This window comes from Neomonachus schauinslandi, chromosome 4 (genome assembly GCF_002201575.2).
Source record: "Neomonachus schauinslandi chromosome 4, ASM220157v2, whole genome shotgun sequence".
Lineage (NCBI taxonomy): Eukaryota > Metazoa > Chordata > Mammalia > Carnivora > Phocidae > Neomonachus > Neomonachus schauinslandi.
The window spans coordinates 151,724,818-151,739,144 of NC_058406.1; the positions used below are offsets into that span (position 1 = coordinate 151,724,818).

The window sequence follows — 14,327 nt, forward strand, 5'->3', positions numbered from 1 at the left end:
ATAGTTCTTTGGACTAAGGTGGAGACAGGAGAGGATGGTTTTGGTATTTGTTTTAGAGCCAGAATTGGTAAGACTTGCTTGAATGGAGTGAAAGCAGGGAATGAGAGAAAGAGAACAACGCAGCTACTCTTTATTGAATACATGTTACCTGACAGGCACTGTTCTAAGTGCTTTATAAGTATTAAGCCATTTAATTATCATAAGAGTCCCAAAAGATAGGTACTATTTTTTAAAAAAGATTATTTATTTATTTATTTATTTGAGAGAGAGAGAGCGCACGCACAAGCAGGGGGAGTGGAAGTTGGGTTGTTCTCAGGACTAAACGAGTAAAAGCAGATACAGCTCTTAAGCCTGGCATGTAGTAAACCTACTAAAATAAATACTAGGTGCTTTTACTACATAAAGGGAAGCTGGCTAGAGTGGGAATTAATCCAGCTAGGATTTTAAAAATGGGGTCATCTGATCCCTGCTCGGGTAGTTCTCTTAATTATTAGGACCATATAGGGAATCTGGAGAGGAAAGGACTTTTCTCTTCCAAATTGAGAAACCTAGGCCCCTCAATGGAAAAATCCTTCAGGTGGCTGAAAGCTGAGTTGCTCAGATCCACCTCTTCTCCCTGCTCCATCTCTCACTCACCACCTCCATAGGGGAAACGGCACCATATCCTCCCCAAAGCCAGCCCAAGGTACTCTTTCTTGTGGGAAGACTAGACTCCCCAAAGGGCTGTTAATCAGCTTTTAGGGTGGTATTTGTCAAAGTCCAGGCTTGAACCGCCATTGCCAGCATCACCTGGAGCACCTGTTAAAATAGACTCCTGGGTTCCATCTCAGACTTACAGAATCATCATCTGTGAGGTTGGGGTCCTGGAATCTAGTTTTTAACAAACTCTCCGGGTAATTCATATTACACATTTAAGAACTACAGCTTAAGAGCTTCAGCCATTATGATAATATCCCAACTTCAAGCAGTTTTCTTCCACAGGATCTCTCATTGGGCTCTTTAGGAAGGAGGGTATCTCATTCCTTTTCATGGGACCCATCCAGTTACCTACAGTCTGATTCTTTCTCCCTCCCACCCATTATCAGAATCTTTCTTGGTAGACACTGTCTTGGTGGACACTGGATCCTCAGACCACTGTTACCCATTGCTTATTCCAGTCTTTCTTAATTACATTTCCTATTTGTTTGATTCATGAGTTAGCCTACCCTGAGTTGGTCACCTGGGCTAGAAATCCCCAGAGCCCCCTAAAACTAGAGCTGATTAGACTTACTGCATGTGGGACAGGGTGAGTTTGGCTGACTAGGTCCACAGTGGTGGGCTGCACTGGAAGCAGGATGTCAGTGGGTGATGAGCAAGGACTTAAAATGACCATATGTCCCAGTTTGCTCAGAAAAATCCTGGCTTATACCTGTTGTGGGGGCTTAATTATTGATGGTACCCCTTTCACTCTCAAAGAGTCCTGGGTTAGACACATTATATCATCAGCCTGGTAATGAGCCTCACATCAAAACCAACAGTTGCTACCCTTTAGCTCTTGGCTTGTGTCTAGCCCACCCTCTTCCTACCTTCCCAGTCTCCAGTCCCATGCCATGACTCTTTCCTCTCAGATTTCCTTAATGAATTTACTTTGGTGTAATACTTTGGACTTACATTAAGGGATTTATAAGAAAGCACCATGAAAATTGTTGCTATATTTACTCTCTCTGACTGTATCTGGAAAATGTTTTCCTTTGATTTTAGCACCTGGAATAGTTATGTTTCCCTTTTCCCTTGTTTATTAACCCCATTTGTTTTGTCTTCTGGATACCTAATTGTGGAACTGACAGTATTTCTCTTGGCTATGAGGAAGTTTAGAGCTGTATTATGTGGCCTCCTTCTGGCCTGTATATAAGACTGAACAGGATGCACTTTACCTACTTAAGAGTGACTGTTTCCATTTCTTCACTAACTTCAGATTTAATTTCTCCGGTGCTATGTTGTATGTATCCGTAAGTCATCTTTTATCCTTTTTGAAACAAGGCAGGTATAAAAAAATGTGTATGAACACATGCTCACAAACAAACTGGTACTGATTGCTAGTTATATAACTGAAAGGGATTATTTAAAAATGTACACAACGAATAATTTCCTCACCTCAAAATATAGTATTAACAAAATGAATAGCATTTTAAGTAATGCTGGATTTAGCATTCTTCAACTACCTCATTATTTAGAAAGTGAAAAGATTCAAACAAAAGGAAATGAACAAAAGATTAGATTAATTTTCAAGCTGCAATATTTTTAGATATGACCCAGAACCTTATACCAAATAATGCAATGAGGAACACTCGCTACAGAAACTGCATTGCCTAATTAGATAGCATGCAGGGATGTTTACCTTCATAATGAAATCCTGTGCTGTTGGACGTGAAGAAAGGGAGAGGAGGGGGGCAGGTCAGGGAATCAGATTTGAGAATGTGCAGTCCAGATAATAATAATGACCCATGAGAAGAAGTCTTTGGCCAGAAGTATGTGACCTGTAACAGTCTCCAGACAATTATTTTTACTGCTGGCCTTTACAATATGAAAATATTGCAGGAGTCAGGGGAGGGGGAGGTTGGCTCCCTGTGGTTTGTAGATAATATAAAACCACATAAAGAAATTCACTTTAATGAAACTACTGAGAAATACATTTTACAACTAGTTTATTTTGGAGGTTGCACTGAATTTACAAGACTCAACGCTACATAGTCTATGTTATTTTATGGATAAATCGGGCAACTAGTTAAATCTGCTTCAAAACATTTTCACCCTAAATTTATGGAGATCATGCTGAATATAGTGGTCTCTGCCCCTTATCAGCATGAATATACCCATTTACCTTTCTTAAAATACAGAACTTTCAGAGACTAAGGGAACAAAGCCGTGTAGCACCTGAAAGAACAAATATTAACATTTTTTCTTGTATTATTTTTTAAAGCAAAAGAAATGAAACATTATAGAGTTGAAACCTCCTTTTTACCTCCCTCCACCCCGGTCCCATTTCTCTCTTCCCCAGGTAACTGCTGTCCTGAAAAATTTTACCCTTCTGGTTCACATCCTTTTACGACATTAAGTGCATATTCCCAAATAACATATTCTCTTGTTTTATGTTCTAAACACAGTTTTTACTAAACAACATTTTTACATAAATGATATTGTATCAAATGTATCATTCTACAGCAGCCTCCTTTTCTCCCCCTACTTAACATTGTTTCGAGATCTACCCATGTGGATACATGGAAATCTAGTTTATTTTAACTGCCATATAAATGAGCTTTCTTATACATGTCTTTTTTGCACATATAGGAGAATTTCTCTAGACTACATACCTAGAAGTAGAATTACTGAAGACACTCTTTTAAAACTTGAAAAATACTAGAACCTGTCTTATGGCTGTCCTTTATTCTGATTATACCTGTAAGTGTTAATACTCAGTGGGTGAAAAACATACATGTGTGTATTTGGATTCTCAGAGCTATTCCAGTAAAAGGTCTAAAATTATTAACACAAGGAGATGAATGTTCATAAATCAAGGTCCCTATATGCCTGTTTCCTCATCTTTATAAAAATGAAGGTAATAAAACTACCTCTTTAGAGTTTCTGTGAGAATTAGATGAAGTAATAAATATAACAGTATTTAGCACATGGCACTTAGTATTAGCTCAGTAAAAATGAGCTATTATCAATAGTGTTATTTTAAGATGAGTGGATATTGGATTCAGTGGCGTTCAAGTGTGTCAAATTGTGTTTAATATTTTTGGCAGAATCTAGCCCTGAAACAATAAGAAGATACAAAACATTTAAGCAGAGAGAAAACAGTAGGAAAGGCAACTAAGCACAAACTAACCCCTGTTGGCAGTGGACAGCCTGTCTTTGCAGGTGCCATCCTCCCCTCCACCCCCCACCCCCCCCCCCCTTTTTTTTTTTTGCCATCCATTCTGTTCAATGGTATTGTCAATTTAGTTCCATGTATGCTAGCCAGGAAACTCATCGGCAATTACCAAAAACAATTCTGTTTTTAGTATGGTTCCAATTTTAAAAATCCCATCTACCTTTGCCAGGGGAATCCCATCAGAAATGTGTTAGAAGACAAACAGTTATTTCCTGGCAAATGTGGTCAGAATCCAAAATGACTAATTAGAAGTCTGTGTGATGTAAAAAGGTGGACAAGAGATGACATGTAGTACCTTGAATACATCAACTGGTATTTGGGGCTAGAGGGAAGAATTTGTTGCCTTGCTAAAATTCATGCTTGGGAGTTTGAAAACAAAACAAAACGAAAGACCATCACAAGTTTGGAGCTAAAATGACTGTGTCAAGCCAACATTCCTATCAGTGATCAAAGAGAATAAGATTTTAAAATAGTTGAATAACTAAGCAAGTGAGAAAAAGATCTGAAGTCTCAGGGAGAAAAACATCTGAAGTCTCAGGGTTAGTGATCTGTATTCAATTTCAATTTGTTTCTAGGGGTTTTATATCCTGTGATAAAATCAAAACCTTTAAACAATATATCTCAAGGACATGAGGGGAAAACTGAATAATTACTACAATGCTGTCATTTTGAGATTGTTTTGTTCAAATGAAGATTCTCACATGCTAGAGTTGTATTACAATTTATTTTTACCAAAAAGAGGAGGGTGCCCGATCCAGATTTTGTACAATGCTGGTTCCGTACATCACAGGAGCACTTTTATTTTATTTATTTATTTATTTTTAAAGATTTTATTTATTCATTTGACAGAGAGACACGGCGAGAGAGGGATCACAAGCAGGGGGAGTGGGAGAGGGAGAGGGAGAAGCAGGCTTCCTGCCAAGCAGGGAACCCGATGCAGGGCTCGATCCCAGGACCCTGGGATCATGACCTGGGCCGAAGGCAGACACTTAAAGACTGAGCCACCCAGGCGCCCCACAGGAGCTCTTTTAAATGATCTCTGCTTTTCAGTGTTGAATAGAAGAGAACTAATTTGGGAGCAAGCATCTGAAGATTTAGAAACAATACTTGAGACATTCTATTTTCAGAAGTACAAATCTGCAGCACAATCAAATTCAAGGACGGGTGACTAAAGTAGATGGTCAATCACCAAGAGGTATTTCTTTTGTTTCCACCTTAATATTTTACTGATTTACAGACCCAATAGGAAAACAAGTATAGAGTTTTTCTTTTTCTTTAAAATGAACAATGGATTCTCCTGAAATACTACATTTAGAAGACTTACATAGGAAGTCTGGAGGAGAGAGGAAGTTCCTTTCATTCTCTTCTCCTTCCAAAGCCCACTCCCATCTTGCTCCAATCTAACAATGAACACTGTTTTCTCTTAATTTGGCTTCTAATGTACCTTTGCACTGATTTTTTCACAAGTGAAGGATTTCCAGCCTAAGGAACTAAATATATGAATATCTGTATTTGCATAACGTCATAAAAAATTTAAAACAAATGAAATAGAAAGAACCTCATAAATGGCATTTCAGGAAGAGGTGATAAGAAAATTAATTCAAAAGATTCATCTTTTAAACAGAAAATCCTAGAAAAGAAAATATGTTTGCTATCGAAGACAGAGAACTTCCAACTAAAGGGTCTTAGCAGAGGGTTTGATTTTTTGGGTCTTCCAAAGACCAAACACACAGTCATTCTGGATTTTGTCTTCCTATGTAGTATCTGCTAATTTGTCCCTCTGTTTGACCTGACCAGTTCCATGGTCTTTGATTCTGGTCGAACTGTGTCATCTCTAGGTCCTTTCCTTTCAGTAACGGCCCTCTGGATAAGATGCCTATACCCAGGAATTTGGTTCTACTTTTCTGCCCTCAGCAGCTCCAAATCTCCAGCCTATCTCCTAGACCCCCAAGCCCAGTATTTACCAGATCTTGGCTCCATCCTACAGTACAGAAGATAGAACATACCTAACCATCAGATTTTCCAATCATTGTTATCAACCCCAATATTGCAGAAATATCCGTGGATGTTTATGATGGTGTATTTGTATTATACACACATATCCAAATGTTTATACACATTGATACACAGAGAAAATTTAGGGTAGCTCATAATTTAAAAAAAATTATTTTATTTTTTTCTGAGCACCCCGGTTTTCCCAAGGGCTTTATTTGGGCGGACCTGGGGACAGGGAGGCTCTGCATCTAAAAGAAGGTGTTGGGCCTCTTGGTGGTGAAGCCTGGCTTGTCCTGGCCATGCAGGACCCAGTGAGGCAGCGGGAACTTGATCTTGGAGTCCTGGAACTGCTTGATGGCTGGTCGGCGGCACTTGCTGCCTGCAGTCTCCTTCACCTTCATGATCTGGATTGAGTGGGCCCGGTGTGGTGCCAGTGCCCACATCTCAGCACAGGGAACAATGCCTGCAGTGGTCAGCTCCCGGCCCATGTTGTGGGAGCCCTTGTGGGGATCATAGCACAGCCAGATGCCAACATTCTTTACCCACATGTAGTATCTGCTAATTTGTCCCTCTGTTTGACCTGACCAGTTCCATGGTCTTTGATTCTGGTCCTGTCCACAGTCAACAATTTCCCCTGAAGACATCATCTTCTTCAGCTGAGACATAAAGTGCCAGAAGCAGAACTTGGTGACCACATGATTAGGTGCAGAGATTCGCACCCGATAGAGGGGTGGAGTGCGACATTTGGGGTGGGCAGGCAGCTCCCCACCACTTGTACTCTTGCAGTGTGCCCGAGGCCTTCAAGTCGTTCTCTCTGCTCTCCCTGCCACCCCAGAAAGGATTAGAATAGCTCATAATTTTAGTAGACACGACACATGTCAATCGTGTCTTTAATTTCCCTTCTTCTTTCCTCCCTTTTTTGTTCATTTGAATAACATACGTGACAGATGTCCATTGACAGATGAATGGATAAAGAAGACATGGCAGATATATATACAATGGGATATTACTCGGCCATCCAAAAGAATGAAATTTTGCCATTTGCAATGATGTGTGGATGGAAAGAGAGTGTATTATGCTAAGTGAAATAAGTCAGAGAAAGACAAATATCATATGATTTCACTGATATGTGGAATTTAAGAAACAAAACTGATGAACATAGGGAAAAGGAAGGAAAAATAAAATAAGACAGAGAGGGAGACAAACCATAAGAGACTCTTAACTCTAGGAAACAAACTGAGGGTTGCTGGAGGGGAGGTGGGTGGGGGGATGGGGTAACTGGGTGATGGACATTAAGGAGGGCACTTAATGGGATGAGCACTGGGTGTTATATGCAACTGATGAATCTCTAAATTCTACCTCTGAAACTAATAATACACCATATGTTAATTAAATTGAATTTAAATTAAAAAATTAAAAAACAAAACCCATACTGGGTGACAAGAGAGAACAAATCAGACACAATCCATGTCTGAACAGTCACAGAAGCGAGAGTAAAAATTTGAGTTGGATGCTTACTTAGCCTGTGACAAAGTTATATGCCACACTGGTGTTTTAAAGGGGCTCATTGCCTAAAACCCTCAGAAGTGCCTCTAATCACATGACCTTGACAGTCTATTGCTGCTTCCAGTAGGTCTTCATCTTTGACCCCATTTCCGGCCTGGCTTCCATCACCTTTGCTTGCATACTGAACCCTCCTACTCCTTTTCCATCCCACTCTCTTGGTCTCACCAATTCCAATCTGCCTGCTTTTCCATTCTAGCTTCTGAACTTTGCATACCAGCTAACCTCAAATTTGCAAACCCATTATTCATTTCTTACTGATTTCTAACATAGCTATTCCCAGCATTTCCTGTTCTTCTAAGTTCCTAATGTCCACATTCTTTGACTCATTTTGTTCAACAAATACAAATTGAGAATCAACAATACGCCACCTGCTACGCTAGGTGATGGGCATTACAGTAGGGGACAAAACAGACCCAATCCCTGCCCTGACAGATCTTACTGTCTAGTGAAGGAAACAAAGATACCTGCCCACCCATTCTGCTTTGCTGGAAACATCCAGGCCTTTGGCGAGCATCAACCTCTTCGTCTTCCCTTTCTCTATGTCATCCCTCTTTGCTTCTTCTTTGTCTCTACTTTTCCTCCTATCTCAGAGGAAAAGTCAATCTTACTTACTTTCCCATATGAGCTCTTGAATTCATTCCCTTCTTCCCTCTTCCAATACCTTACTCCTTATGTTTCTTCATACTTTTTATTCTGAAATAAATGATATTATCTTAAACCCTTTAGACAGTCTGTATTAAATACAAAGCTGTATTTTGACTTTCTTTGATGAAAGAAATGCTGAGTACATTTGTTAATATCTTCAAATTCAGAATTGGCAGTTTCTTTGAGTGCTGGTATTTTTTTCTTTTTGAAATCTGTGTTCTGTCCCAAAATAATCAGCATAGGAGCCAGTGGATTAACATTCTTGGATCTGGTCTAAACATTCTAATGAATAGTTCCTTAGCAGATATGTCAAGATCCCTTCTTTTTAGATGATTTTATTGGATTGCCTTCCAGGTACTTTCTATTTCTATTTGCTATAAAAAAGTCCCACACATATAGGCTTGGTTTTTCAGTTTTTAATCTTAGATTGGCTAACAAATACAAGAAAACTTATTTTCCCTTTCTGATCTCCTAATTTTAGATTGGTAAGGAAGAGTATTTCAGTATCTAGGAATTTTTATAGAAATTTCCTGTTAGAGGGGCGCCTGAGTGGCTCAGTCATTAGGCGTCTGCCTTCGGCTCGGGTCATGATCCCAGTGTCCTGGGATCGGGCCCCGTATCGGGCTCCCTGCTCGGAGGAGAGCCTGCTTCTCTCTCTCCCACTCCCCCTGCTTGTGTTCCCTCTCTCGCTGTCTCTCTCTGTCAAATAAAAAAAAAAAAGAAATTTCCTGTTAGATTTAGTAATTACTTCTCAAACACAATTTACTGCACTGATTCGTGAAAACCTCTCTCCCATAGGTGATGTCACCCACTACTTTACTGTGATCATAACCTGGAAAATCCTGAGTGTGTGGTCTTTCAATTCCAGTGCCTTATTTTTCAGAGAGAGGGTGTCAGAAACATCTGGCTCCTCTTTTTAAAATACTACTTTTAAAAAAAGGGCATCACATGAAACAAGTTTGGGAAGGTGAAGAGAACATCACTGATGGCTTTATTTCACCATTGGTCTTCAAGCCAGCATTTCTTCTTCAGGGACACAGAATATGGGAGCAAGAAGCACTAATATATTGTATTTTTATTGCTGTTGACACAATTTGACAGTGAGCTATTGTAGAGATTTGTGGGAAAACTGAGAAATAAATCCAGTCGAACAGGTAAGGCCCTTCAGATACTTGAGGTATGGGTCCTACACTATAATAAGAATCTCAGAGCTCGGTCCTTCTTTTAGGGTACCTTCAATACATGTATTACAGGAGACAGGATGCCAGGGCTGTTGGTATCTACCCCTGGTATAATGTACCTTCCTTCTCTGGGTCAGGGAAGAGGCTCCACTTTTGACTATATCCTCAGTGTCCCAGTTGCCCATTTTCTTTAATGATCATGATTGGCACTTTCCCAGAGCCTCAAGTACCTAGGACCTCTTGGTACAGAAGCAGGCTCAAGCTAATTGAGAGCAGCACTGGGGCCGAGAAAGCAGTGGAGATGAACTGAAGCAAAGGAGCTAGTTCCAATCAGGGAGAGGCTGGCAGTTAAAATCATTGAGTCAAAGCGACAAGGCGAATTTCAGTTCACTTTGTAGTGTGTCTATATGCAAAGGGTCTAGTCCAGGGGACCTGGGGCAATGTGTAGGAGACGCTTCTGGGGATGAGCATCTTAAGGCAGTAAGGGGGTATGTGAATCTTAGATGAGAGAGGCCCTTTCAAATTCTGGAAGCAGATGTATAGCCCCAGGAAAAGGGTCTTCTGTGAGCCAGATGTGGGAGTCATAAGGGAGTCAAAATCCTAGATGACACAGCTGAAGTACGGAGACCTTTAGTTCCAGTAAGGATGTGGAGTGGGGGACATCTAGAATCTGGGATTTGGGTCAAAGGCTCATCAGACCATTTGGCTACATGGTGATGAGGTAGAGCTCTGACAACTCTACTGTAAAGTCCAGACCAAATGTGACCAATTCCAAATGCCTCTGGAGCTATCCTGACTGATAGCTTTTCATTGGCCATGGGAGAGGAGTGGAACAGCTTACTGGCACCAGTGTCTGCTCATCTGGAATGGCAGGCAAGAAGCTAAAGTGGGGGCAAAGGTTGGCGGTAACTGACCTGGAACCACAGGTCAAAGCTTATCATCTGATACACACGTCTGTGCACATGCACAACACCCATGGGCTAGAAAGGCTGCCCCATTATTAGTGGTGCAACATATGACCAAGGCATTAGCAAGGAACAGAAACCAGATTATTCAGGAATAGGCATGAGCGCTGGTCCACGCATAAGCCAAAAACCAGTCGGGTAAATGGAATACCAGAGGGTTTCCTTCTTTTGCAGCAAGGTCTACAGGCCTTATACCACCTGGTTCTAAAGGGCCACATTTTGGCAGAGCAAGTAACAGGATGGAGCCTGAAAGAAACAAGAAGAAAAGATTTAAAAGAAAAAACCTAGGAAGTTCCATTCCGTTGGCTCAAAAAAGTACCACTCGCATAATTACAAAAAGCCTGACTTGGCAACCATTCATGAGTAAAAAGACCTGGGGATTTTGTTGGTAACAAGCTCAACATGACCGAGTTGTGATATGGTTGTTGCAAAACAAACAAACAAACAAACAAAACAAAAAAAACAAACAAAAAAACCCCCAAAGCCAATGAAATCTTCAATTGCATCAGCAAAATATAGTGTCCAGATAAAGGGAGGCAATGGTCCCACTGAACTCAGCAGTGGTAAGGTCTCATCTGGAGGCTTATATCTAAGCACCTTTTAAAGACAGACATATATAAACCAGCATGAATCCAGAGAAAGACAATTAGGCCATAGAAAAATCTGGAAACCATGTCACCTGATACATGACTAGAAAAACTGGTTGTGCGGGCACCTGGGTGGCTCAGTTGGTTAAGCGACTGCCTTCGGCTCAGGTCATGATCCTGGAGTCCCGGGATCGAGTCCCACATCGGGCTCCCTGCTCAGCGGGGGGTCTGCTTCTCCCTCTGATCCCCTTCCCTCTCGTGCTCTCTGTCTCTCATTCTCTCTGTCTCAAATAAATAAATAAAATCTTTAAAAAAAAAAAAAAGAAAAACTGGTTGTGCTTGGACAAAAGAGAAAAGACTGGGGCAGGAATGTGTCGTCCAACACATCAAGGATCGTCTGATGAGAGGAATATCTTGAAGGTTTGTTAATCCAGAGGACAAACAGACTGAGATGAGAACTGGGTTTCAGCTTACGGACAAGCAGACATTTTAAAGAAGCAAACCCAGATGACGATAAAACTACTTTCCAAAATCATTAACTATCTGTTACTGAATATGTTCAGATCGAATTTGAATGGTCCTATAAGGGATCCTAATTTTGTGTACGTGGACTGGGCAGGGGAGGCCCACATAAGAGGAGTAAGGGGGCTGGATTAGCCCTAGGAGTCCATAATTACTCTCCACCTCCAGTCTTTCCACCTGAACGCCATTCCTTCCCATTTCTTCCAGAGTTTGCTTCCATGACCGCCCCCGCCTTGTCTAGTATCTTAATATTTTCTCCTTCCAAAAATCCTTTCCAATTTTTATTTTTAAAGAAAGGAACAATCTTCATTTGATCTTTTGTTTTTGCTTAGAGTGGAGTACTCTTATTGCTTTTACCTGTTCAGCATTTTTGTATTTGGAAACGGTATCCCGATTTCTTTGGGTGAATACCCCCCTCACTCTTGGGTCATAAGATTAGAGTGGTATTAACCACCACCACTCCTAGGGGTGATCATATGACCTTTGCCTGGCCTACTAGTATTTCAGACAGTGATTAATTCAGGGATGGGCATGTGACCTAAGCTGTCCAGTAAGAATCAATTCTAAGGTTTTTTTTTACTGGAATTATTAGGACATGCTGGGACCACTTGTTTGTTCATTGTAAAGCTGGAGCTGCCAGAAGCCAGCATGTGGAAAGAGTCTGCAAGAGAATGAAGCCAGCACAGAAAAGTGGGTGTGGAGGTGGAGAAAGAGAAAGAATATCCTGATGATATTGTTGAATCTCTGGACTTTCCAGTTACTCAAGCCAATAAACTTCCTCTTTGGTTTAAATCTCTGTCTCTTGAAACCAAAATAGTCTGAACAATATGTTTGGGTTCTCTGTTTCTTTCTAACTTCTCTCGTTCTTCTCACTTCTTTACATGGTGTCCGGGGCCCATGGCAATTTGCCTGGCCCGCCTCACCAGCTGCATCTCTCCCAGCCGGCTTTGACACTGCTGTAGGCGCTCAGTGCTGGTGCGGAAGGGGCAGGCTGGCTCTGTGCCAGTCCTTCTGAAGTCTGACTCCCTTGCAACATTTTTGCAAGGAGCCTTCTTTTCACTCCTACATGCTTTTGTCTCTGAGGGTTCCTTTCACATTAATTTGTTTCTCTCTATGGCTCTTCCATTTTTCTATTAAGTTAGCATCCTGGTAGTCATCTGAGACATATTTACTAAGCACCTCCCAGCTGGGCTAGATGCTAATGATTCAACAGGGAGGTCAACGTACATAGCCCCTGTCATCCTGGGCTGACAGTCCAGGGGAGAACTCTAACTGATGCAGCTGTATCCAAATCACAACTGGGAGAGAATCCAAGCAGCTGCCCTTTTGAACCTTGATTTCACACAATGTAGGAAAGCCATCATCATACTCTTAAGAGTTATATTTTCCCATTGCAGATGTATGATACAAAATTCGAAAGGAACAGAAGTATAGAGTGAAAATTTTCTAGAGGTAAAAACCTCTGTCTTACCCCTTCAGCACCCCTTCCCCCAGCAACTATTTTTAGTGCCTTATGTATCAATCCAAAACAAGTCTGTGCACATGCAAGCAAATATATATATATATATGTTCCCCACTCCCACCTGTTTTACAGAGAGTCTTGGCACCTTGCTTTTTTACTCAACAATATATCTTGGAAGAAATGCTATATCAGTACCTACAAAGGTACACTGTTCTTTTTAATGGATGAGTAATATTCAACTGTACAGAGACACCCTACATTACTTAAATGATCTCCTGTTGATATACCTTAGGTTGTTTCCAATATTATGCTCCTACAAACAAATTTGCAACAATTATCTGAGTTATATATTATTTCATACTTATTATGAATTATCTGTAGGATAAACTCCTAAAAGTGGAATTGTTGGGTCAAAGAATATGTCTAATTTTCCATATTGATATCTATTGTCCACCTATCCCCCGAAGTGATCACATAAATTAACAGTCTATCAACAATAGGTGAATGCCTGTTTTCCAGCATCCTCTTTGACAAAGTCTATTATTAAACATTTTGGTCTTTGCAGATCTGTTAAGTGAAAATGCTAACTCATTTTCATTTTAACTTACATATTTTATTATGAGGTTGAGTATCTGTTTGTGTTTAATATTCACTTGTATTTCCTTTCCTAGAACTGTATGTTCATGTTTGTTGCCCATTTTACTATTTGATTGTTCACCTATTGATTGGTATATACACTTTATATTTTATGGAAACAAGCTTCTTTTCTTCCACATGTGTTGCAACTTTTTTCGAGATTGCTATTTAACCTTTCATTTCATTTAAATGTTTCTTTTTTTGCTTTGTCGTGTTTATTTTTGCCAAGAACATGACATCTTTTAATCTTCTCTCTTTTTCATCCTCTGTACATTGATAAGTCTTAAAATTTGTTCCTTTTTACTATTCTGTGATGGGCGAAAATGGGCAGACCATTTATAAGTGAGGAAGTACAAGTGGCTAATAATAAGCACATAAAAATTTCATCCTCACAAACAACAAAAAAAATACAAATTGGTTTCATTTTTTTACTCTAGCAAATTAGCAAAGATAATTAGAGTGAAACCAGCCTAGCTATACTCTGTTGGCAGGAGTGCAAATTAGTTCAATACTTTTGGAAAGCAAATTCTCAGTAAATAGCAAGAACTTTAAATTTTTGAAAACTCTTTTTTCAGTAATGGCACATCTAGAAATTTATCTTATGGATGTACCATCAAGATGGACAAAGATTAATGCCTGAGATGTACAGGGGAAGAATTGAAAGCAATTCATAAATTGTTGTCTACAAGTAAATTACAGTGTATTCATACCAACGAAGGCCACACAGCTACCAAATTAAAGCTCAAACCTATTAAGGACACGGGAAAATTCTCACACTCTTATAGTAAAGATGGGATACAAACGTGCTTAGACCACTAACTGCATTAAAATAAGTGAAAAACTGGGAAGAAATGT

At 40.1% G+C, this 14,327-nt stretch overlaps 1 pseudogene; it reads right to left on the reverse strand.

The window, feature by feature from the left end:
• Nucleotides 1–6,156: 6,156 nt before the first annotated feature.
• Nucleotides 6,157–6,763, reverse strand: LOC110578891 (annotated as a pseudogene).
• Nucleotides 6,764–14,327: the final 7,564 nt, after the last annotated feature.